The 25,658-nt window shown below is 44.5% G+C and overlaps 3 non-coding genes across 3 annotated transcripts; 2 read left to right on the top strand and 1 right to left on the bottom strand.

Annotated features, from left to right (window-relative positions):
- Positions 1–6,919: 6,919 nt before the first annotated feature.
- TRNAE-CUC lies at positions 6,920–6,991 on the bottom strand. Its single transcript has one exon. It is a non-coding gene; the product is annotated as a tRNA-Glu (tRNA).
- A 1,300-nt stretch (positions 6,992–8,291) lies between these two features.
- Positions 8,292–8,379, top strand: TRNAY-GUA. The gene is given in 2 exon segments: positions 8,292–8,328; positions 8,344–8,379. It is a non-coding gene; the product is annotated as a tRNA-Tyr (tRNA).
- Positions 8,380–9,559: 1,180 nt separating this feature from the next.
- TRNAK-CUU lies at positions 9,560–9,632 on the top strand. Its single transcript has one exon. It is a non-coding gene; the product is annotated as a tRNA-Lys (tRNA).
- The last annotated feature ends 16,026 nt before the right edge of the window (positions 9,633–25,658 follow it).

The following is a 25,658-nucleotide window of genomic DNA, read 5'->3' as shown; positions in this document are numbered from 1 at the left end:
GAGATTTGAGTGTGTTTAATCCTGCTTCTCTCAGACTTGTCATGGATTGCTGAGTGAGAACGTATATGCATGTATCGTGGCATGAGCCTGGGAATCTTGGGAATAGATCTGTTATGGACATTGCAGACAACCTGTATCTTGAGGTAGTAAAACACCTTTTTTTGTGGTATGTCCCCTTTCTCCTTTGTGAGGGCCTGATGGACACATATGTGCAGTCTAGGACCCCAGCACAGACATAAAATAAGCCAGTGTGTATTTGTAACCCCCTTATGTTATAGGTGAGATATAAATGAAATAAATAAAATAGAATTTGTTTGCTGCTTGTACCACACACTCTGAAGGAAGGATATCAGAGGTGTGGTTGAAAAAGTCCTCAGAAGCTGCATGATTCATGTGAGATTGGAAACTAGGTGAGACCCACAGTGACAGCCAATACAGACTGGAAACTGCCAGAGAAATATTTCAGGGCTGTGGTGCCCTTTGGGTGGACAGATTTGGGCTGCCCTCTCTATGTGGAGAAATGCAGGTGAGGATCTAGCACCTGGCAGACATACAGGATGACGGCTTTATCAAAATGGAACCTTCTGAGTCACTAGTAATTTGTAAGGTCTAGGAACTGGGTCCTAGGCAAACATATATTCCTCTCATAGGGATGTCTCCTGGTTCTCCGCTGTGCCCTGTGTGCCTCATGCTGTATGGCCTGCACAGCTCATCTGTTCAGGTCATTCATGATTCCTGGATCCTTCCACCAGCACTCTCTGAAATCGTCCACCAGGACTATAGCAGTCCTCTTGCACATACACTCAAATCCAGACCCAGAAAAGCAACACACACGCACACAGAGCTATAGACTATCAAGCATCAGGGACACACCCCGGGGCAAGAATAACACAAACAGGGCAGCTTAGAGGGGAGCACAGATGGTGGTGCAGGGGGAGGGAGGAAAGGGATATAAAATACACAAGAGGTTTGCAGGGATACAGTAGAAATTTTAATAAGAGGGAGGTGACAGTGCACAGGAATAAATGGTAGATCATGACCTACGAACGTATGTGGAAACAAACGATAACCAGGACAGAGACTAGCAATTGGATCTCTTCCAGTCACCAACCATGCAGTCAGTCACAAAAGACACATGATATCGGTATTTTGAACATAATTATGTTCACGTTTAAATATACCACCATCCATGTTGACGTGCTTTGCAAAATAGATTCTATACATGTAAACCTGTGCACCACCCACCATACTCCCAACATGTTTCTTTTATAAACATTGATTATGTCAATATAGCAAGTACAGTGCAATCCGCTTAAGTACAAGGGTCTGGGACCAAAGAAATACATGCAGTTAACCAGAGCGTGCACTTAACCGTTGTGACCCAAAGAAGCTTGACATCTGATAAACATATGTACAGTACTGTATTATTATATGTACAGCATACAGTCTCCATTAACAGACATTAGGCTTACTTGGCTACTATGCCCTGATCCATAGGTTGGATCTGAGAGGTAGTGTTTGGTGACAGGAAGACCACCTTGACGTTAGACAACCTGACATCATCCCTGTGTGCAGCACAATTATCACAAAGCAGCAAAATCTGACGCTTTTGTGCCCGCATTCTAATGTCTAACTTCTTTAGCCACTGCTTCCAAATTTCCCCAGTCATCCATGAATTTGTTTTAGCCTCGTATGACACAGGAAGTTGCTTAACTTTCTTGAAGCAACGGGGTTGTTTACTCTTTTCAATGACGAGGGGTTCCAACTTCTCACTCCTATCCATATTGCAGCAAAGGAGGATCGTCGGTCGGTCCTTTGACGTTTTACCTCCTGTAGTTTCGGCTTGTTTGAATGCAAGTGTTCCATCAGGAATCGCTCGCCAGTAGAGACCGTTTTTGTCAGCATTGAAAATGTCATGAGGTGCAAACTTCAAGATGGTAGGAAGAACTGAAACAACCCAATTTTCAGCACCAAAGTCATCAGCGTCTTGTTTCTCACCATGCTGTTTCTTGAATTTTATGCTGTTCCTCTCCTTCCATCTTTCCAACAGTGGCTTTGAATTCAGTTAGTCCAAGACTTTCAGCTAACTGGTTAGCTTTCTTCATAAGCAGTGGACAACTGACAGGAAACTGTTTGCTCCTGACTCGAGAAAACCACCGAAGAAGAGCATCTTCTACCTCCTCAGCTTTTCCCGCACGTTTTCGTTTCCGTTGTGGATTTGTATTGTTTTGCCAGGTGGTCTTTCTGCTTCAAGACACGTGAAATTTGACTTGGATTGACACCATATTCTTTAGCAATAGATTTTTTTTTCTTACATTTGTACCCCGCTCTTTCCCACTCATAGCAGTTTCAATGCAGCTTACATATTATATACAGGTACTTATTTATACCTGGGGCAATGGAGGGTTAAATGACTTGCCCAGAGTCACAAGGAGCTGCCTGTGCCTGCAGTGGGAATCAAACCCAGTTCCCCAGGACCAAAGTCCACCACTCTAACCACTAGGCCACTCCTCCAGCTCCATGCTTGACTTTGTTTGTTTTCTAATTTTTTAAGAACTTCTATTCGTTCAGCCAGTGTTAAAGTCTTACAGTTCCGCCGCGATGACGACAACGACCCCGGTGTACGCTCTAACAACATTCTTTCGCTTATTATGCCAGTGGCAGTTAAAGAGGCAGTAAATTTGAAATCTCGTTGGTTGTCACGTGCCAATCGGCTTCCATATTCCATGCGCGTGCTTATGCAGAGTCTTTCCTGCAGAGGAGCGGTCTTGAACCATGCATATAAGCGAATCTTGCACTTATCAGTGGTGCGCTAAACCGAAGTTTGTCCCCATAGAAATTCATGGTGCCAAAAATGGGATCGAACTATGGCATGCAGTTAAACAGAGCATGCGCTTATCCGACGTGCACCTAAATGGAATGCACTGTACATATATGCATGTAGACCACAGCCTCCCCAATATTCTAATTTCCACAATGAAAGAGCAAAGCTTTTGATTCTTAGGCAGAGGTAGGCGGGACTGTGGCCAGGGGTTCATGGGACATACAAAAACATTGTATCAGTTCTGATTTTCTTCTTCCTGATTATTGCAACTGTTTTCACTTTCTTGCCTATTTTATAATTTGTTGATTTATGCAAATTGCTTGAATAGTTTTACTGACGGTAGATATATCAAATAAATGTGAAACTTGAAACTTGAATGATGCTATTTACACATGCAAATACCAGGATTCTAAATAATGTCTATAATAGACTAGATTCTATATATAATGCCTAAACAATCGGCACCAGAATGAAATACGCCTAGGTGTATTCTATAAAGTACATCTACATTTAGACGTACTTTATAGAATAAGCTTACATTTCTATACAGTTTCTAGAATATGCCAAGTACCCGTCTATGAAAATAAATTTAGTCACGGGCAGTTACGCCAAGTAAAACTTGGTGTAAATTCTGATGCCTAAATATGCATGGCCATACCTCCTTTTCAACTATGCAATTTAGAATTTGCATGCATTACATTATAGAATATGCTTAGACAGTTCTGTGCTTAAATTCTAATTAATGCCAATTAGTGTCAATAATTGCTTGTTAAGTGGCAATTATCAGCGCTGATTGGCTAGTTAAGTAATGAAGTTGCATGCACAAATCCTGAATATGACTGGATTTGTATGCACAACTTAAGTGTTGGGCAAGGGGCCTCATGAGAAATTCCTGAAAAATAAAAGTCTTTGGATAGTGTGACAGGGTTTATGTCCCGCCCCGCAAGAAAACTCTGGATTGGGAGGAAGGTGAAGTTGGGGGGCTTCAGTTCTGCAAGGGAAAATAGAGCTCACCAGCCATGTGAACCACTGGATCAATTCCCAGAGAAACCTCTAGAACAAGGAGATCCCATGACAGTCAGGGAGGTCCTCTGGTCCTTCCAATAGAATCCGAGGGTCAGCAGGGCTTCCAATCAAGCTAGGGGATAGCACACAAAGGAGGAGTCTACTGATCTATAAAAGAGAGAACTGAGAGAAGAGACAAGTTTACTATGCTGATAGAAGGTATGAGACTCTTTTGTTTGTTTTACCTATGGGGGTTTATTTCTGTTGGACATTTTTTGGTTCCCCAAAAGGTGCCTTGGTTTTGAGGGTATGTAATCCCCTGTTAGGTTAGAGATTACTAACAGAGTAAATCCCTGTGGAGAGTCACTGGAGGAAATGACAGGGAGGTCCCTGGGTGGGAGGAAGTCCAGCTCAAGGGGAGTAGTTTTGAAATAAAATACAGAGAGATAGTGCCCTCCCAGGGGGGAGGAGTTTGGAAGGAGATAAAGCTAAGGTTATTCCCTTTGGGAGGGTCTTCCAGGGTTCAAGTCCTTCTGTGGGTGGGACCAGCCCCCATAAAAGGAGACCCTGTCCCACAGCATTTTTCCAGTTGGCAAGAAGGGTGTCTAAAGTAGGGAAAATGTTTATTTGGCCTGTTCAAACAGCAAGGGGTGAGGGACTCAGCAGTAATCAAAGGAACGTTTTCTTGACAGAAAGGGCAGTGGATGCGCCAACAGCCTCCCAGTGCGGGAAGTGCACACCACAGCTGTATCCGAATTTGAGAAAGCAAGGGGTGAGCTGGTGTGGATGGGCAGACTGGATGGGCTTTCTCTCACCCTCACATGGCCACTCCCCCTCCCCCCCACACACATACATTCAGGTTTCTACATTTGTCACCATGCTGTAGCCGTGACTGTTGATTCCAGATTTCTAGCACTCTGAGGCAACACGTCTTAGAATCGGCGGCGAACTTGGAGACGATGGTAAAATACAGAGCTTGAGGGGGTGGTAAAGCCCAGAACAGGTTCCAGCAAACTGAAGCTAAATATGAATAAAACATAGGCCCTGCTCTGTAGCGCTGCCCCATAACACTGCGTACTTACACCCCTTTTTAATGGATGGGATTCAGATCTACATTGTTCAATCCCTGAAAATTCAGGGAGTAGTCATCGATGGCCAACTAAAGTTCCAATTACGTTGTAGTCATCGATGGCCAGTTAAAGTTCCAATTACGCATCTAGTCTACTGTCCAAAATGGCTCTGTTTGATCGTTTTCTGATCAGAATGCCTTGAGGAAGAGACTTCACCCTCTGGGGAATTCGGATGATTGTAACGCACTTGTTTATGGGTTTTCGTAGAGAAAAGGATTACAGCTCATGCAAAAACACTGCTGTCAGACTGATACAGGAGCCAATCCCTGGGACAATGTCACCCCTGCCATGATTGTGATAATTGATCTATCTAGTTATTTACTTTATTTATTTGTTAGGATGTATTTACTGCCTTTTTGAAGGAATTCACTCAAGGCGGTGTACAGTAAGAATAAAAATCAAACATGAGCAATAGACAATTACAGCAGTCAATTAATAAGGCTAGCTACCGGTATCTGCGTGAATTCCCTACAAAATCCTGACACTGGCTTACAAAATACGCTGTTCTGGAATACCTGTGTTCCTGTTCCGAATGCTTACACCTTATGTACCCTCATGCTCGCTCTGGTCCTCTCAACAATCTCTTTTTGCAATTTTTTTCTTTTTTGCCAAAATTTGCTTTGACACTCTCCTTGAATCTATTTTCTCTGTTGTTGCCCCATCCCTGTGCAGCAGTCTTCCTCTCAGCCTTCCAGTTGAATCATCATTTCATAGACTCTAACGGGTTGACAAACATCTCTAGGTCGCCATTCTGTTTCCTAGGTGCTTGATTTTCACTTAGGCAATCGGAGGCCGCTGCTGTGACCTAATCCTCAAGATTCTTTCCTATGAATGTTGTAGTTCCAATTTCTCTTTTCTTTATTTACTAGCCGTTGAGCCCGTTAAAACGGGCTGGTGGGTCACCGCCCCCCTCCCTCCGAGTTCACCACCCCCACCGCCCCTCCACCCGGCCCGTCTCTTCGCTATTCAACTTACATCTCCACAGCAGGCAGAGATCAGCTGAGCTCCCATCGTCCTTCCTTCTCTGCCTGTGTCCCGCCCTCGTGTGACGTAACGTCAGCGAGGGCAGGACACAGGCAGGGAAGGAAGGCGAACGGCAGCTCAGCTGATCTGCCTGCTGCGGAGATGTAAGTTGAATAGCGAAGAGACGGCCGGGTGGAGGGGTGGAGGCAGCGGCGACTCCGGAGGGGAGGGTATCAGTGGCGGCAATCTCGGGGGGGGGGTAGCGGTGGCGACCTCGGCGGTTTCCTCCTCTTCCCGCAGTTTCCCTCTCTGTCCCGCCCCCCCCCCCGTCATCACGTATTGACGCGGGGGCGGGATAGACAGGGAAGTCTCTACTGCGCATTTGCGATTGAGTATGGTCACTCGCCGTTTATATGTTTGATGATACTTATGTAAAGCGCCTAGGTGGGTTTACCAATATGTCAAATGTATGGTAAAAGAACTGTGGACGCAAAAAAAACCCAGAAGAAACCAGTCTTCGCAAAAAACAACACTGGACAAAACAGCGAAGATGACTAAAAAATAAAAAATAATAAAAAATGAAAAATAAAATAAAAGAGCGGTGACACTTTGGTTATTGAAGTTAAAAAGTAGGCTTTATTTATCAATAGATAGCAGGGAGAAAGGGACTCGACACAGCTGTGTTTCGGCCGTACAGCTGTGTCGAGTCCCTTTCTCCTTGCTAGGCCTGTACGGCCAAAACACAGCTGTGTCGAATCCCTTTCTCCCTGCTATCTATTGATAAATAAAGCCTACTTTTTAACTTCAATAACCAAAGTGTCGCCGCTCTTTTATTTTATTTTTCATTATTTTTTATTTTTTAGTCATCTTCGCTGTTTTGTCCAAAAGAACTGGGGAAACATTTGGGTGGGTGGCAGGCAGGGGCTCATCATCAAAACTTTGCCTTGAGAGCAGCTGACAGGTGAGACTGCCAGCCCTAAAGGAAGAAGCAGCTTGCTTCCCTGGCCGGGAATTGAATTCGGGTCTTGGCGGTGAGGGCACCAAATCCTGACCACTAGACCACCAGGGACTGCTTGGGCAGGGGCTGTGCTTTAGGAAGACCACAGATCGCATTGCCATGCTGGCTCAGCCCGAAGGTCCATCCAACCCAGTATCCTGTTTCCAACAGTGGCCAATCCAGGTCACCAAGTACCTGGCAAGATCCCAAAGAGAATAAGAAAACAATCTTGCGCTGCTTGTCCCAGGAATAAGCAGTGGATTATCCCAAGGGTTTCTTGCAGGAGCTTGTCCCAACCTTTTTTAAACTCTGCTACGCTAACTGCTTTTACCACACTCTCTGGCAATGATTTCCTAGAGTTTAATTACACACACAGACGTGGAGTGAAGAAATAGTTTCTCTCAAATTGTTTTAAGTTGACTACTTAAGTCACTTCATTGCGTACCCGCCCTCTAGTCCTTGTATTTTTGGAAAGAGCCCACAAGCGTTTCACTTCTATCCGGAAGTTCCATTCCACCCCACTCCCTATTGTATCTCCCCTCAGCCGCCTCATGTCCAAGCTGAAGAGCCCTAGCCTCTTTAGCCTTTCCTCACAGGGAAACTGGCCCGGTCCCCTCTATCATTTTCGAGGCCAGACAGGCGGCATCAGCTGACCCTGGCATTGGGATTTCAATGACCATTTCTGCCCTTAGTATGGGTCATCAGCAGTTTGTGGAAGGCAGGTATCCCACGAAAACTATTATTGTGCAAAGATTTTTCCAAAACTGAGCGGGGCGGCAGTCAGAGATAGGGGCTCCCCACAAACCCAGCACAGGTTGTGAAGCAGGATTAATCACCTGCAAAGAATCAGAATTTGCATTTTAAAAGACAGCCCTGGGCCAATCTTAGGGGGATCCCCTGGGGAAGTCCTACAGCACCCTCTTCTAGGGCTGTGTATTTTGCTCTCATCTCCTTGCCTTTTCTGATAGCGCACGCCACCACGCAAGGCGCGAGCGCAAACCTCACGCGTACAAGTCGGTGAGCAAGGCACCAAATGCTCTTCTTCTAAAGCTGGAACAGCACAAGCATAAAATGGAGCGTTTTGGCCTGCACTCCCCTGGCTTAAAAGCCCGGGCTTTTTATGCCCTCAGTTGCGATGCGACGGAGGGACAGTGACATCTCTGCAGCAGCATGGAGAAAGGCTAGCCATTGCGCCGAGAGGCTCCCTCGCCTGCTCTGTGCAGCTGGATCTCTGCTCGCTTTTAAGCAGGAGAGAAAGATCACAGCTAGGGCCGGAAACACAAGCAAAAAGAGGGCACCAAAGATCCCTTTCCTGGGACAGAGGTGTGACTGACTTGGGGGGAGAGTCACAACGTTCAGCCAGCCGCCAACCCCTTCGATAGCTCAGCTGGTAGAGTGGAGGACTGTAGGGCAAGACTATAGATATCCTTAGGCTGCTGGTTCAAGTCCAGCTCGAAGGATCCTGGCTTGTTTTTTGGCTCCCTTCACAGAGCAGAATGCCTTTGGCATCAGTTTCCACCCCCCAAAAGAGCCCTTCAGTTCAGTCAGGGGTAGGTTCCCTGTGACCTTGCGAGCATAGCTGTCAGGATGGCCGAGCAGTCTAAGGCACTGTGTTTAGGTTGCAGTCTCCCTTCGAAGTGTGGGTTTGAGTCCCACTCCTGACACCAGCCCCCCTTAGGGCTCTCTTTCTTTCTAGAAACCAGAAGCTGCAAGGGTCCAGGGCCACCCTAGTCAAGCTCTTTCCTTTCTAGTACCCAGAATATGCAACCTGGTGTTCCAATGCCACCCCAGTTCAGCATAGACCAAGGAGCCTGCTCAGCTGCCTTTCTTAAGGTTTACCATATTTCCTCCCCCCAAAAAGAAGATGCATGCTCCGCCCCTCTATCACATACCACCCCCCTCCTAAAAAAATGGCCACCGAGAGTTGAAGCAACCTCATGAGTCTTCAACTCTCGGTGGCCATTTTGAATCTGAAGCCGTAAGGTTCCAAGGCTACCTCAGTGAAACAGAGTGCCTGCTCAAGCTGCCTTTCACATATGGCAATACCCTTACCTTGGTGGAAGAAGGAGCGCAGTGCAGGCTTTTTCCTGTGTTGCAGAATGCTGAAGCTGCAAGGTCCCAAGGCCTCCTCCTCAGTTAAGCATAGGCCGAGGAGCCTGCTCAGCAGCCTTTCTCATGGCAATGCCCTTACCCTGGTGCAAGGAGCATTTCCTGGGTTGCAGAATGCTGAAGCTGCAAGGTCTCCAAGGCCTTCTCCTCAGTTGAGCATAGGCCGCGGAGCCTGCTCAGCTGCCTCCTCAGCTAAGCATAGGCCGAGGATCCTGCTCAGCTGCCTTTCTCATGGCAATACCCTTACCCTGGTGCAAAGAGCATTTCCTGGGTTGCAGAATGCTGAAGCTGTAAGGTTCCAAGGCCACCTCAGTTAAACAGCCTGCTCAAGCTGCCTTTCTCATGCACAGAGCAGCACAGGCTTTTGCTCATTGCCACCCATTCTGTTCCTTTCTGGATCTACGGCATCCCTGCAAAATGTTACCAAAAGGCAGTTAGTGGCCTGGGAAATGGTCTTACACAACCTCGAAAACACAGCATGGGAAAGGACAAGAATGCCAGACTTTGCAAATTTGAACAGGCCTGGGAGGAGCCCACATAGCTCAGTCGGTAGAGCATCAGACTCTTAATCTGAGGGTCCAGGGTTCAAGTCCCTGTGTGGGTGGGACCAGCCCCCCTCAAAGGAGACTCTGTCCCACAGCATTTTTCCAGTTGGCAAGAAGGGTGTCTAAAGTAGGGAAAATGTTTATTTGGCCTGTTCAAACAGCAAGGGGTGAGGGACTCAGCAGTAATCAAAGGAACCTTTTCTTGACAGAAAGGGCAGTGCATGCGCCAACAGCCTCCCAGTGCGGGTAGTGCACACCAGAGCTGTATCCAAATTTGAGAAAGCGTGGGGGTGAGCTGGTGTGGATTAGAGAGCTGCACGGGAACAGAGTTTGCGGGGTTCCCACGGGGACGGAAGCAGTCCCTATGGGGTTCCCATGGAAATGTAAGCTACACCTGCAACAGCCTCTCATCTACCGAGTACCAAGTTCTTTGAGTGCTGTCTCCTCCTCCTCTTCCTCCTTGCTTTAACAGCACAAATGTGGAAAGTCTTCCATTAAGGAGGTGGTAGAGACACAAATGATGATGGAATTCAAAAAGGCGTGGGATGAACACAGAGGATCTCTAATTAGAAAATGGAAGTTATAAAAAACCTAACCTTAAATGGCTGCATGTGTGTGGATGTGTGAAGTAATACTTAAATGGCGACTCTGGCTGTGATTAACTAGGGCCAATACCGGGCAGACTTGTATGGTCTGTGTCTAATATATGGAAGTCTGGTTTAGGATGGGCTGGAAAGGGCTTAGACAGCAACTTCAGTGGCTGAAACATAAGGACAGTTCTGGACAGATTTTTACGATCTGTGTCCCACAAATGAGAAGACGCATAGACTGGAGTGGGCTTCAACGACGACTACAGCAGTTGGAACATAAGGATAGGGCCAGATAGACTTCTATGGTCTATGTTCCAGAAACACAAAAGACAGACCATAATCAAGTATATAATATCACACTCGTTGATTTAATCATGAATTGATAATGAGTGTGACTATTGGGCAGACTGGATGGACCATTCAGGTCTTTATTTGCTGTCACTTACTATGCTACAATTAATCCTCTTTGCTCCTGGGCTGATGAGCAGACCTCAGCTCTGACACAGGCATGAGCATCAGATGTCACCTGACCTACTGGCGCATGCATGTGGTGACCTCTCAGCACACAGTGCCAGTAAATCAGAGACAAATCTTACATGTGCACACCAGAGTGTTCCAAGTTTCAGCTTCCATTCCTTCTTTGTCTACAGTGCTGTGGCTCAAATCCAGAGTGAGTCTGAGGGAGCTGAATGGAATTTTCTTTTATGTACCATTAAATTCTTACAGTGATGGGTGGGGATGGGTTAAATTCTTGTGGGGATGGGTGGGGATGGGCAGTGGCATCGCAAGGGCAGCTGACACCTGGGGCGGGTCGCCGCTGCACACCCCCCCCCAGGTGCAGCGCGGCGCACCCTCCCCCCTCCGGAGCGCAACCCCCCCCCCCCCGAGAACATACCTGGAAGGCGGTGAGGGGCGGGCGGGAGAGCCAATCCGCCGAATGCACGCCGCTGGGGGGTGTCAGCGCCTCGCTGGTTCCCTGCTCTCTCTTCCCCGGAACAGTAAGTAACCTGTTCCGGGGCAGAGAGAGCAAGGAACCAGCCAGGTGCCGACACCCCCCAGCGGCGTGCACCCGGGGCAGACCGCCCCACCGCCCCCCCCCCCCCCGTCCTACTCCACTGGGGATGGGTTAAATTCTTGCGGGGACGGGTGGGGACAGGTTGGGATGGGTTATATTTTTGCGGGGATGGATGTGGATGGGTAAGATTCCAGTGTGGACGAGTAGGGATGGGTAAGATTCCAGCAGGAATGGACGGGGATGGGTAAGATTTCTGTCCCCATGCAACTCTCTAGTCTTAAGTTGTCTAATGGGCACCTGCCACTGACCTTGAGGAATAAAGGGGAATTCCAAGTAGGAGAAGTGTGATCACTGGTTGTAAAGAGGAGTTGTGGCTTAGCAAAGGGGCAACTGTGGAAGAGGAAAGTTATGGGTTAGCAGAGGAGAGATCCCACCTGGGAGCGAAGGATAGGAGTCAGGGAGTGCCCACCCAATGCCAAGGTGGATCCGAAGTAAAATTCAACTTGGAGGGAGGTCAGGCCACAGGGAGTCTGGACCTGTGAAACTGAGTGCAACCTTTGGGACACTATTCTCTGGGATAGGCATGGACAGGAACCTGTGAAAAATGTACATAGTCCTGCTGAAAAGCATCTGTAAATATATCCATGGGAGGAGAATACAAGAGTTCCCCTGGGGAATACCAGAAGGATTGTGACGTTAAAAGACTTGCATTCGGTGTTGCAGAATTTATATGGTTTGATGTTCCTGCTTTTGCGGAGTTGAAGAATAAACAGTTTGATTTTTCTCATAAACTGTGGACTCCAGTGTGTTCTTTGAACCTGAGAGAGTGTGTCACTTAAACCTGCAGAGCACCATCCCAGAGCTGGAACACCCACCTCAGCCTGACCTGTGGGATTGGATGACCAGCCTTTTTCACAGCAGTTTCCCATTGGATTTGTATTTCTTTTGAGTTTCCTGGGGGAGGGGGGGGGGGAGAAAAGGGTAAGCCTACCCGCTAATGCTTCTTTCCCCAGGTAGAGGCAATGAGTGCCAAGCGAGTAAGGGACTGACAGAGACTGCCTTCTGGAGGCTCCAACCGGGTCAGACCCTGAATCCAGGTGCACCCAGTAAGGGAGCATTACAGTTTTTTTGGAAAAAGCAAATAGTTTTTTTTTCCTGCCAGTGGAAGGTTGTAGCTGCAAATGGAAATAGAGCTATATGGGTTCTGTCAGGTGGACAGGCCGAAGCCAGGCCTAGCATGAGACCTTTTTGTTTGGTTATTTGAGTTAATGGTACAATTACTATGAACATGTTTCTTTTTGTTGTTTATTTATTTATTTTATTTATTTATTGCATTTGTATCCCACCTTTCCCACCTATTTGCAGGCTCAAAGTGGCTTACATAATTTTGTTAATACAATTAGTCCTGGATGTCAGGTACAGTTATTGTTATAGCGAGATTAGTTAAGGGAAGAAGTAGAGAGTAGAAGGAAAGCATTTATTAGGTGTAGTAGATGGTAGGTTTTCAGCAGTGGATTAGTAAGGTTCTGGGTTTACATTGTATGCTTTGTTGAAGAGATATGTCTTGAGGGATTTGCGAAAGATAGTAGTTTCGCTGATTGTTTTTAGGTTTCTGGGTAATGCGTTCCATAACTTCGTGCTCATGTACGAGAAGGTGGTATCATGCATCAGCTTATATTTTAGTCCTTTACAGCTGGGGAAATGCAGGTCGAGAAATTTGCGGGATGATTTTGTGGCATTTCTGGGTGGTAGGTCCACCAGGTTCATCATGTAAGTTGGGGCATCTGCGTGTATAATTTTGTGTACCAATGTGCAGATCTTAAATGTGATACGTTTCTTAAGTGGGAGCCAGTGAAGTTTCTCTCTTAGGGGTTTTGCGCTTTCATATTTAGGTTTTCCAAATATGAGTCTGGCTGCGGTATTCTGGGCAGTTTGGAGTTTCTTGATGTTCTCTTCTTTGCAGCCTGCATACAGTGCATTACAGTAGTCAAGGTGACTTATTACCATTGACTGTACCAGGGTACGGAATACGTATCTCGGGAAGAAAGGTTTTACTCTTTTGAGTTTCCACATGGAATAGAACATCTTTTTCTTTGTGTTTTTCACGTGGGCGTCAAGAGTAAGGTTTCGATCAATGGTGACTCCTAGAATCTTCAAGTTTTGGGAGATAGGCAGAGAACAGTATGGTGTGGTTATCGTGGGGAAATTTCTTGTGTTATGTTGTGAGGTGAGAATAAGACATTGTGTTTTTTCAGCTGGAATGCATCTGCCCAGGAGTGCATTATTTGGAGGCTTTGGTTGATCTCGTTGGTGATTTCCTTTAGGTCATGTCTGAGCGGGATGGAAATCGTGACGTCATCTGCATATATATTATTTATTATTATTTAGATTTTGCTCACACCTTTTTCAGTAGTAGCTCAAGGTGAGTTACATTCAGGTACACTGGATATTTCTCTGTCCCAGGAGGTCTCACAATCTTAGTTTGTACCTGAGGTAATGGAGGGTTAAGTGACTTGCCCAAGATCACAAGGAGCAGCAGTGGGATTTGAACTGGTCACCTCTGGATTGCAAGACCAGTGCTCTAACCACTAGGTCACTCCTCCACTGTTGTTGATATTTAACCACTAACTGTTTGGGCTGATAGGTGAGGAAGTTTGATTTGGACTGGTTTGGGATCTGCAAGGACCTAGACGGAGTTTACCCCAAGTTGTGGGGAAGGACCCTTGGACATTCGTCCTACGTTTATGGGTGGACGGTGTGCACAACTGGAGACTCGGCTCACGCTGTTGGCTGGGTGGCAGAGTGAGAAGAAACTCGGCCTATGTCCACAGATAGGCGGCGTGACAAATAGCAGGCAATGAGATTGTAGACTGGGAATAAGTTAAAAGATAGAAATTAGAAAGTAGGGCTAAATTATCAATATTGTCAAATGAGAAAGGTGAATAGTGACATGCTTCAGGTATCTGTACTAGTACTGATGCTTTTAAAGCACTGGATGATCAAATTGGCAGATAACATAAAATTATTCAAAGTTGTTATATCACAAGAGGATTGCAAGAAACTGAAGGAGAACCTTGTGAGACTAGAATACCGAGCATCCAAATGTTGGCAAGTGCATAACGATGCACATAGGAAAAACAATCCAAATTATAACTATACGATGATAAGTTCCATATTAGAAGCCAAAACCCAGGGAAATGATACAGGCATCATTGTGAACAATATGTTGAAATGGCGCTTTAAATTGCGTGTGCAATTTAATTGAAAAAGAGCCAATATGCACTAATAGTTAAGATTTTAAGAAGCAATTATTGGTGCTAATTGGCTTTAATAGTACATTTTAAACAAATCAGAGACAATATTGTTTCACTCAAGCAAAATTAAGCTCTGGAATTCATTGTTGAAAAATGTGGTAAAAGCAGTTGATGTAGCCAGGTTTTAAACAGGTTTAGACAAATTCCTGGAAGAAAAATCCATTATTTATTTATTTAACACATTTATATCCCACATTTTCCCACTTAGTTGCAGGCTCAATGTGGCTAACACAATACCGTAATGCTCCAGTTCAATATTACAGATACATAATAAAGTAGAAAGCATGATAAGAAACATAAGTATAAGCTACAAGGAATGAAGAGGGGGTGCTAAAAAAAAATTATTAATTCATTGTTAAGGTAGATTTGAGGAAAACCACTGCTTACCCCTGGTGATATGCAGCCATAAATCCAGTTGTTAGTGTATCTGGGTTTCAAAAAAGGTTTGGACAAGTTCCTGGAGGGAAAGTCTATAGTCTGTTATTAAAATTGACATGAGGAAACCACTGCTTGCCCTGGGATCGGTAGCATGGAATGGTGCTAATAATTGGATTTCTGCCAGGTACTTTAGATCTGGATTGGCCACTGTTGGAAGCAGGATACTAGGTTAGATGGACCATTGGTCTGACTCAGTATGGCTATTCTTATGTTCTTATGTACATTTGGGGATCCTGCCAGGTATTTGTAATCAGGATTGGACAATTTGGAAACAGGACATTGGGTCTGACCCTGTATGGCCATTTATGTTCTTAGAAGACAGGAGCCTGTGTCAAGTCATTTCTCTGATGCCTTTAAATAAAGAACCTTTGAACATTCTCTCCCAGGCAGGAAGTCAGTTTGTCGCCCTCATCTCTTGTGTGGCTTTTCTTTGGTGCTCCACAGAGGGGTTGTCCTGCTTCTACTTAGAAGAGATGTGTACATCACAATTCTCCTCTTTTCATATCTAAACTACACCCTCTGTAACCACTACCCATGCCTGGTTACCACACATTCTTATATGCACATTTACCATTATCTAATTTTATGAGGCCTTTTCTAAACAACTTTACAAATGGAAAAAAAATTATTAAGTCATTTTGCAGTGGTCTCTGGACAGTGCAATAACATATAGCTTAATAACTAAGGACTACCAGCACAAGAGCAGCAGTGGGATTTGAACCCTATTTTTCTTTAGATCACAACTTGTTGCAATAACCAGGGGGTTACACTTCCATACCATTTTAAGTTGCTGAAAAATGAATAACTGGATCTACATTCTTTAACTCAACCAGGGTTGCATTCTTTTTAGAGCATAATGTATACTTGACTGAGTAGTATAGCATACAGAAAAAACAAACAGGTGCTAATTCACCCCCTTCCCAACTACACAGTAACATGGAGGGGCATAATCGAAAGGGGTGCCCAAGTTTTCCTGAGGACGTCCTCGCAGGACGTCCTGGCGAAGGGGCGGGGAAACCCGTATTATCAAAACAAGATGGGCGTCCATCTTTTCTGTCGATAATACGGTCGGGGACGCCCAAATCTTGACATTTAGCTCATCCCTAGAGATGGTCGTCCTTAGTCGTTTCTGATTTTCAGCAATAATGGAACCTAAGGATGCCCATCTCAGAAATGACCAAATGTAAGCCCTTTGGTCATGGGAGGAGCCAGCATTCGTAGTGCACTGGTCCCCCTGACATGCAAGGACACCAATCGGGCACCCTAGGGGGCACTGCAGTGGACTTCAGAAATTGCTCCCAGGTACATAGCTCCTTTACCTTGTGTGCTGAGCACCCTACCCCCCCCCCCAAAAAAAAAAAAACACTACCCACCACTGTACACCACTACCATAGCCCTAAGGGGTGAAGGGGGGCACCTAGATGTGGGTACAGTGGGTTTGTGGTGGGTTTTGGAGGGCTCACATTTACCACCACAAATGTAACAGGGGTCGGGATGGGCCTGGGTCCGCCTGCCTGAAGTGCACTGCACCCACTAAAACTGCTGCAGGGACCTGCATTCTGCTGTCATGGAGCTGGGTATGATATTTGAGGCTGGCATAGAGGCTGGCAAAAAATATTTGAAATTTTTTTTAGGGTGGGAGGGGGTTAGTGACCACTGGGGGAGTAAGGGGAGGTCATCCCCGATTCCCTCCGGTGGTCATTGGTCAGTTTGGGCACCTTTTCATGACTTGGTCGTAAGAAAAAAAGGACCAAGTAAAGTCGTCCAAGTGCTCATCAGGGACATCCTTTTTTTTCCATTATGGGTCTAGGACGCCCATGCGTTAGGCACGCCCAAGACCTGCCTTCGCTTCGCTTCTGACATGCCCCTGGGAACTTTGGTCGTCCCCGTGACAGAAAGCAGTTGAGGATGCCCCAAATCTCGAAGGAGCAAGATGGCCACCGAGTAGGTTGGAAGAGAAGGATGCTTCCATTATATTTTGCCTCAGTACTAATTCCTGCAAAAATGCCGAAAAGGAAAGACAAGTCGAAGGGACCTCCCCTCCCGAAACCCACTCTTTCCTTACCTGGGCAAACGTCCATCTCTTCCTTTTTGATTTCTACCCCGATAAGGGACGAATCCGCTGCTGGGGCAGGGAAGAGCCCCAGCTTGGAGAGCGAGTTATCACTTAGCTCCCTGGGACCTCAAACTCCTCCACCGCCGCAACCAGACGGGAAGGCAGTTCCGGGGCTTGTGGAAACAATAGCCTCGAAGGGACGGCGCACCCCGTCGTTGGAAGCAGGTACTGGGAACAGCATGCAGAGTGAGGAGACAGAGCTTCGTAGTTCAGGCACAACATCGGACGAAACAGCGGCTGAACTGAATTTAAATGTGGATTTGAGAGAAGAAGTTTCCTTGTGTGCTTTGGCAATCCAGCCACTGGAGAGGCCAGCTGAAATTTCGCTAAGCTCAATCTGCTCTCGAATCTCTGCACAAGGTGTGTACATCCTTTATTACTGTTTCCTTAAATAATGCATCTCAGATTAAGACTTTGAAAGAGAAAATTGAAGGAATTTCATCTAAACAAACAGCAATTGAAATAGAAGTGGCAAAAATCTCTAAACAACAAGCTCATATTGCTGGTGACCGGTTGGTTTTGCATCGAAAGATTGAGAATTTAGAAAATGCATCCAAGAATTTAAACCTTCGATTACTAAATTTTCCTCAGTCTCAATATATGACACCTAGAGATATGTTTGCGAAATTCTTAACTGAAATATATAATTATTCAGAACAAGTCCTGCCTCCATTACAGAGCATATATTACTTGAGACAGAAAATAAAGCAACAACAAATAATTGTGGAACAAGGTGAAGGAGAAGATATAATGAATGTTACAGAGTTATTGGAAAAATCATTGGAAAATATTGAGACTCAATCAACTCTGGTGGTATCATTTGTGTTTTTGCAGGACAAAGAAACTTTGTTGAAATTATACTTTAAAAAAATACAGCCAGAGTTTAAAGGTGGAAAAATATCTATATTTCCGGACGTATCTAAATGGTCGCAAATTAGAAGGAAAAAATTCTTGGAAATGAAGAAGGAATCCATGGGAAAAAAAAGCAACTTTTCAGTTGAGATTTCCATGCAAATGTTTGTTTTTCTTTAAAGAAAAGAAATACATTTTCTATGAGCCTGAACAGTTGCGGGAATTTCTTAATGCGTAAAGTATTGAAGAGCAGTCATAGGATAAGAGGTTCATTTTGTAAAATAGGGGTTAATCCCTACTCGATTATTCTTATTTGAGTTTTCTTATATATAAGCCATCTTCCAATGGCACTTATAATTTTGCTTCCTTCCTCCATATTGTGGACTATAATCCAATATAAAGATATTATCTTTAGTGGACAATGTTTATTTTGTCTATTTGAAATATACTTGTGGAACATTGGTATTGATATGTTGGTATATCTGTTCAAAGTTTACTCTTTGTAAAAATTAAAATTCAATAAAGAAAAGAAAAAAAAGAGGATGCCCAAAATCGGCTTTTGATTATGCCGATTTGGGCGACCCTGGGAAAAGGACGCCCATCTCCCGATTTTTGTCGAAAGATAGGCGTCCTCTTTCGAAAATAAGCCTGATAGTAACATAGTAGATGACGGCAGATAAAGACCTGTATGGTCCATCCAGTCTGCCCAACAAGATAAACTCATATGTGCTACTTTATATGTATACCTGACCCTGATTTATCCTTGCCATTTTCGGGGCATAGACCGTAGAAGTCTTCCCAGTACTTGCCCCGCCTCCCAACCACCGGTGCTGCCACCCACTCTCTGCTAAGCTTCTGAGAATCCATTCCTTCTGAACGGGATTCCTTTATGTTTATCCCACACATTTTGAATTCCGTTACCGTTTTCATCTCCACCACCTCTCGTAGGAGGGCATTCAAAGTATCCACCACTCTGTGAAAAAATACTTCCTGAAATTTTTCTTGAGTCTGCCCTCTTCAACCTCATTTCATGTTCTCTACTTCTACTGTCTTCCCATCTCCAGAAAAGATTTGTTTGTGGATTAATACCTTTCAAATATTTGAACGTCTGTATCATATCACCCCTGTTTCTCCTTTCTTCCAGGGTACACATGTTCAGATCAGCAAGTCTCTCCTTATATGTCTTAACACAAATCCCATACCATTTTTGTAGCTTTTCTTTGCACTGCCTCAATTCTTTTTACATCCTTAGCAAGATATAGCCTCCAAAATTGAACACAATACTCCAAGTGGGGCCTCACCAATGTCTTGTACAGGGGCATCAACACCTCCTTTCTTCTGCTGGTCACACCTCTGTCTATACAGCCTAGCATCCTTCTGGCTACAGCCACCGCCTTGTGTAACTAATGACTTGGGGGGAAATTCTATATATGGCACCTTAAAAATCGGCACCGTAAAGCCACATGGTCAGCATGATTCTATAAATTATGCCTAAAAGTTAGGAATAGCTTAAAGAATAAGCTCACATGCAATTCTTGCGCCTAAAACTTAGGTACACTCATTTAGACCACCTAAAACCAAGCCTAAATACCTGTGCCTAATCAGGTGTATTCTATAATAGTGTCTATAGTTTTATGAAATGCCCACAACCCACCCATTCTACACCTATGGCTATGCCCCCTTTTTGACTGTGTGCATTAGAATTTACGCATTCTGCGTTATAGAATATGTCTAGAAAGTTGTGCATGTAAATTCTAATTAAAGCCAATTAGTGCTGCTAATTGGTTGTTAAGTACCAATTACGGCGCTGATTAGCTCATTAATCAATTAAGTTGCATGCGTAATTTGGCTGTGCAGCGAGATTAGCGTGCGCAACTTAAAATACCATATATAGAATTTGGAGCATAGAACACGTTGTTGAAAAAAAATGTTTATGCTGCCGTTCAAGCAAATAAAAATAATTGTATGCTGAGATCAAATTAATGCGCCAAGATGCTTTCCATGTCTTAGTAAATCTGAATAAATCAGGTCTTCCTTTACCAGGTGCCAGGTACGATATTTTTGACTTCATTGAGAAATGCATCAGCTCATTATGCTTTTTTGGACATGCCAAGGCAATCTGCTGACATCTGCAAGATCTGACACTGGGCAGAGGAAACATATGGTGGAACATCAGAGGGATTTAAGGGCAAGGAATTAAAAAAGAAAAACAGCTCACAATTTATTTGGACCACAAGGCAGCATCTTAGGAAGGGCAAAACTATGAATTCTTTCCAGCTTAAAAAGACACATGTAACCAAATATCCAAATCAAACCCCTTTTCATGTTCTTGCTCTTTTCATTAAAATAAAATAAAATTATAATATATATACAGTATGTCCAAATTATACAGCCGGAAAATAACACTAGATCTGCCACATTTAATTAACCTGGAATTTATCCAGTAGTCATCAGGGGCACAGAAGGAAGTTGCCAACAAGATTTATCCCTCAAACAAAATGTAACCATTGAGAATTACAAAAAAAAAGATATCCTGATTTCTAGCACTGGAAATTATGTTAACATTTGGTCTCAGTTCAGTTTGAACTGAGTTAATGAAAGTCTCTGTTTACTTTTATTTGCCCTTGCAAAATAAGGGGTCCTTTTACTAAAGAGAGTTAAGCCCTAAGGGGTCCTTTTACTAAGCCTTGGTAAAAAGTGGCCTGCAGTAGTGTAGGCACGTGTATTGGGCTTGCGTCAGGGCAGTTTTAACGCATACTTAGAGGGAACACTGGTCGCAAGTACCTGGTAGAAACCCCAATAGTAGCAACATTCCATGCTACCAATCCCAGGGCAAGCAGTGGCTTTCCCATGTCTGTCTCAATAGCAGACTATGGACTTTTCCTCCAGGAACTTGTCTAAACCTTTTTCAAACTCAGATACGCTAGCCACTGTTACCACATCCTCCAGCAATGAGTTCCAGAGCTTAACTGTTTGTTGAGTTAAAAAAATATTTTCTCCTAATATTTTTCATGTAATTTCATTGAGTGTTCCCTGGTGACTATCTCAGTCAACAGAACTTTTCTGGATAGCAGATGCTGGTATCCAGATAAATAGGTTTGAATCTAGACTTGCACATGTATACCTACTACTACTATTTATCATTTCTATAGCGCTACAAGGCATACGCAGCGCTGTATACCTGAGGCAACAGATGGTCAAGGGGCCCTTTTACAAAGGCGTGCTGAAAAATGGCCTGTGGTAGTGTAGACGCATGTTTTGGGTGCGCGCAAAATCATTTTTCGGCGCACCTGTGAAAAAATGTCTTTTAAAAATGTTTGCCGAAAATGGATGTGCGGCAAAATGAAAATTGCTGCGTGTCCATTTTGGGTCTGAGACCTTACTGCCAGCCATTGATCTAGCGGTAAAGTCTCACGCGGTAACCAGGTGGTAGTGACCTACATGCATCAAATGCAACTTGGCGTATGTCCAATATATGCGTCCAAAAATAAAAATTATTTTTCAGATGCACGTATTGGCCGTGCGCCAAAAATGAAATTACCACAAGAGCCGTGCGGTAGCCGGCTGGTAACTCCATTTTGGTGTGCATTGGGCGTGCGTAGACACTTACACGGCTTAGTAGAAGGGCCCCTAAGATCATAAGGCATATCATTGGGATTTTAACTCTGGTTTCCCTAGTTTGCAGCCCACTGCTCTAACATTTAGAGAATGCATCCATTCATAAGCAGGAGCTTGCTCCAGCCAAATCTAGATATTTCTCAAGTCATACCGAGGCAAAAATATCTACCAAATTTATAGCTCACCAAGCCTGAAAAAATAGAATATACAAAACATCAGTTAGATGGATTAATAGAACACCAACTAACATTGAGTAATCACCATTACAATATATCATCATGAAATCTGGAATTTAGGGACAATAATAAATCTGCCAACGGCTTCTGCAAAATGTACTTTAGAGTTTTGCAATCCCCCATCTCCTATTCTTCCCAAATATGTTTGTTTTTTAAATTAGCTTGATGCAGATGATAATCTCTCAATATCAGCGGCTTTGCTTCAGAACTTCTAAAAGCCACCTTTTAAGCATACTCAGGGAAGGAATATGTTAGGTAAGTTTTGTGGCCCGGGAGAAATTTCATTTTTGATGCGTGTCCGATACGCGCATCAGAAAACATTTTCTGGCACACAGGCGGTAATTAGCATTTTGATGCACATAAACCATTACCGCCTGGTTAATGCGTGAGACTTTACTGCTAAGTTAATGGCTGGAGGTAAGGTCTCAAACCCAAAATGGGCGCGCGCCAATTTTCATTTTGCTGCACGTCCAATTTAATCCCTCTCCCCCCCCCCTAAAAGGCATTTTTTTACAGGAGCACTGAAACATGATCCTGCGCGTGGCGAAAACTCACACCTACACTACCACAGGCCATTTTTCAGCGCACCTTAGCAAAAGGACTCCTGAGTATCTAATTCATATATTTGATGAAAAGGAGAATACGCCACGTCCACAACCAGCTTCCAAATCACCTCCAGGCGAAAAGGAGGCCATTTTACTCAAATATGCCTAGGTAGATCTAAGGAAAATGTATCTCCCCTCTGGACAAAGTTTTCCAGATGTCATAGATATCAAAGCTAAACTCAATGGCTCCTTCTCCAAATGTTCTTTTCCAGAACCGCTATACTTAATATCTATACGTCCCCTTTTGGTCCCAGATTCTAATCATTCATACAATCACATATACTGTTTTTTTACTTATATTACTTATACTTTATAGTAGTCTCAGCTGTGCTCCTTGCCTATATAATTTTGGCAATGGATATAGCACATAAATCATCATTGACCCACTCTTATTGCCACTTTAGATAAATTAGTATTTTAAATAACTTATCAGATACTCATCTTATGTGAGTTATGTCGGGTCAGGGGCTTGATATTATCGCCCAACATGCATGTTTCGCCCGACATAACTCACATAAGATGAGCAGTGGGGAGCAGCGGGGACCTCTGGGGGGGGGGGGGGGGAAGCCAAGGCCGTCCATACAGGACGCTGCTGATGAGCGCCTTTGCCCCCTCCCGATCCTTTTTTAATTTTAGTTTCGTTTTTTATTTTAGGCACAGGGAATCAGGGAGCCACTTTTCTTTTTAAACATGCCAGCAATTTGGTTTTTCATGGTGCAGGGGGCAGCGGGGAGATGACAGCTCAGGCCTTAACGACAGGTCTGAGCTGACGTTAAATTTCTGACGGTAAATGGTTCGTTGCAGTCATCGGTATGGTTAGTGCATTCCGAATTGACCACATTTCAACGGTAGTTTCTCGTTTGCATTCCGTTTTCATTAGCTGCTAGCCTTGTCGGAAAATGTCCTTTAATGCATGCTACAGTTTAAAATTTCCTCATTAAAGGGTCGTTAAAGTTTTGTGCATCTGGGCCTGAGTTCGATTCCCACTTCAGGCACAGGCAGCTCCTTGTGACTCTGGGCAAGTCACTTAACCCTCCATTGCCCCATGTAAGCTGCATTGAGCCTGCCATGAGTGGGAAAGCGCGGGGTACAAATGTAACAAAAACAAAATAGATACTATTGGAGATTCTACATGGAATGTTGCTACTATTGGAGATTCTACATGGAATGTTGCTATTCCACTAGCAACATTCCATGTAGAAGGCTGCACAGGCTTCTGTTTCTGTGAGTCTGACGTCCTGCACATACGTGCAGGACGTCAGACTCACAGAAGCAGAAGCCTGCGCGGCCACATTGGTGTGACTCTGGGCAAGTCACTTAACCCTCCATTGCCCCATGTAAGCCGCATTGAGCCTGCCATGAGTGGGAAAGCGCGGGGTACAAATGTAACAAAAAAACCATGAAGGAGAGGCAGACATTAGAAACTACAGTTTAACTCACCTAACACGGCATCCATATGAGCCTTCACCCACTGGAGGAAATCAGGCTCATGCTGCCACAAGTAGTGGGCCCTCTTGTGGAGGTCTAACAGCAGAAACTGAAGTGGTAGAATGGTTAGAGTACTTGCCTTGCTCCGCTGGGATTACTGGTTCAAATCCAGTGTCTCTCTCTTGTTGCACCAGTGCCTTGGATATTGGTTGAGGCTGTATTGTTTAGGAACTGAAGTAGAAGAGTGGTTAGAGTATGTGTCTGGTTCAGATCCCATGAGGGGAGTATAGTACTCTACAGACTGCAGGGATGTCAGTCTGATCACATATTTGTAAAAAAAATGTTCTCTGAAAATATGGATCTTTAAGTGCTTAGTATACTCACATCTCTTTGGACCTCAACATTGTGGTTATATAGGGCAGTCAGCCTCTGCCAGCTCTTTCTATAATAGAGGAAAGGCCTCTTCTTTCTAGGTACTACAAAATACCGTTCCTCCTTTCGGAGGAACTGTGCAGCCAGTAAGGTGTTGTTCTGAGGACTAAAATTTGGCATCCTCATCTTTTTACATGAAGGCATTTCTGGAAATGTCCCCGCAGATAAGAGCACGATGACATCATGACACACAAACATATTGACATCATTTTGGATATATTCTATCATGATGCACAAACATATTGATGTCATTTTGGGCGTATTCTATATTAGGTGTATAGTTCCATGCGGTAGTGTGCACAATCAATATGCTTATCTACACGTGTAGATATGCGCACAAGCAATACGCATATCTACATGCATAGATATACACGTAAGTGTATGTTATATATCACACATAAGAAATATAAAATACGCAGGGTGTTCCAAGATGGCTGACGCCTGGTGTTGAGCTCTACCACAATGTTTTTTTTCCCCTTTAGAGAATTTCCTCTGTATCCTTCCTTCTAGATGGGGAAGAAACACAAGGGTGTACAGTGACTGTTGTCAGCAGCTTCAGCTCCAGTATCCTTCAGGCCGATGGACAGTTTTGTGCGTCGTCCTGAGGCAGCAGGAGTTATTCTAGGTGGTTTGCTGGGATTGTCAGTGGCGGAAAGTGTGCCATTGACTTCCTCTGAGCTGGAAGTTTCTTTATCTCCGCAATCTCCACCTCTGTCGCAGGGAAGTCCCATGAGGCCAATCGAGGACCTGGACGATGGCCGCAGGGCCATGAAGCAATCCACAGCTGGAGTAGATGCTTTGGAGATTGAGAACATGTTGGCGAGTGGGGACGCACAGCAAGCAGAACAGCAGCCTGGGCTTTTGGTAGAGAAGGGAACGCATGGTGCAGACTTATCTTTAATTAAAATGCCACCAGGTACTATTGAACTGCCCACTACCACTCCGGTAAGACCTAAGATATTTACTTTGGAGACACTATGGGAAAGCCTTTTGAGATTAGAAAAGTCCTATTTGGGGCAGATACAGTGGTGGAAATAAGTATTTGATCCCTTGCTGATTTTGTAAGTTTGCCCACTGACAAAGACATGAGCAGCCCATAATTGAAGGGTAGGTTATTGGTAACAGTGAGAGATAGCACATCACAAATTAAATCCGGAAAATCACATTGTGGAAAGTATATGAATTTATTTGCATTCTGCAGAGGGAAATAAGTATTTAATCCCTCTGGCAAACAAGACCTAATACTTGGTGGCAAAACCCTTGTTGGCAAGCACAGCGGTCAGACGTCTTCTGTAGTTGATGATGAGGTTTGCACACATGTCAGGAGGAATTTTGGTCCACTCCTCTTTGCAGATCATCTCTAAATCATTAAGAGTTCTGGGCTGTCACTTGGCAACTCGCAGCTTCAGCTCCCTCCATAAGTTTTCAATGGGATTAAGGT

This window comes from Microcaecilia unicolor, unplaced genomic scaffold (genome assembly GCF_901765095.1).
Source record: "Microcaecilia unicolor unplaced genomic scaffold, aMicUni1.1, whole genome shotgun sequence".
NCBI classification, from domain to species: Eukaryota; Metazoa; Chordata; class Amphibia; order Gymnophiona; family Siphonopidae; genus Microcaecilia; species Microcaecilia unicolor.
This window is presented reverse-complemented; position numbering and strand designations above follow the sequence as displayed.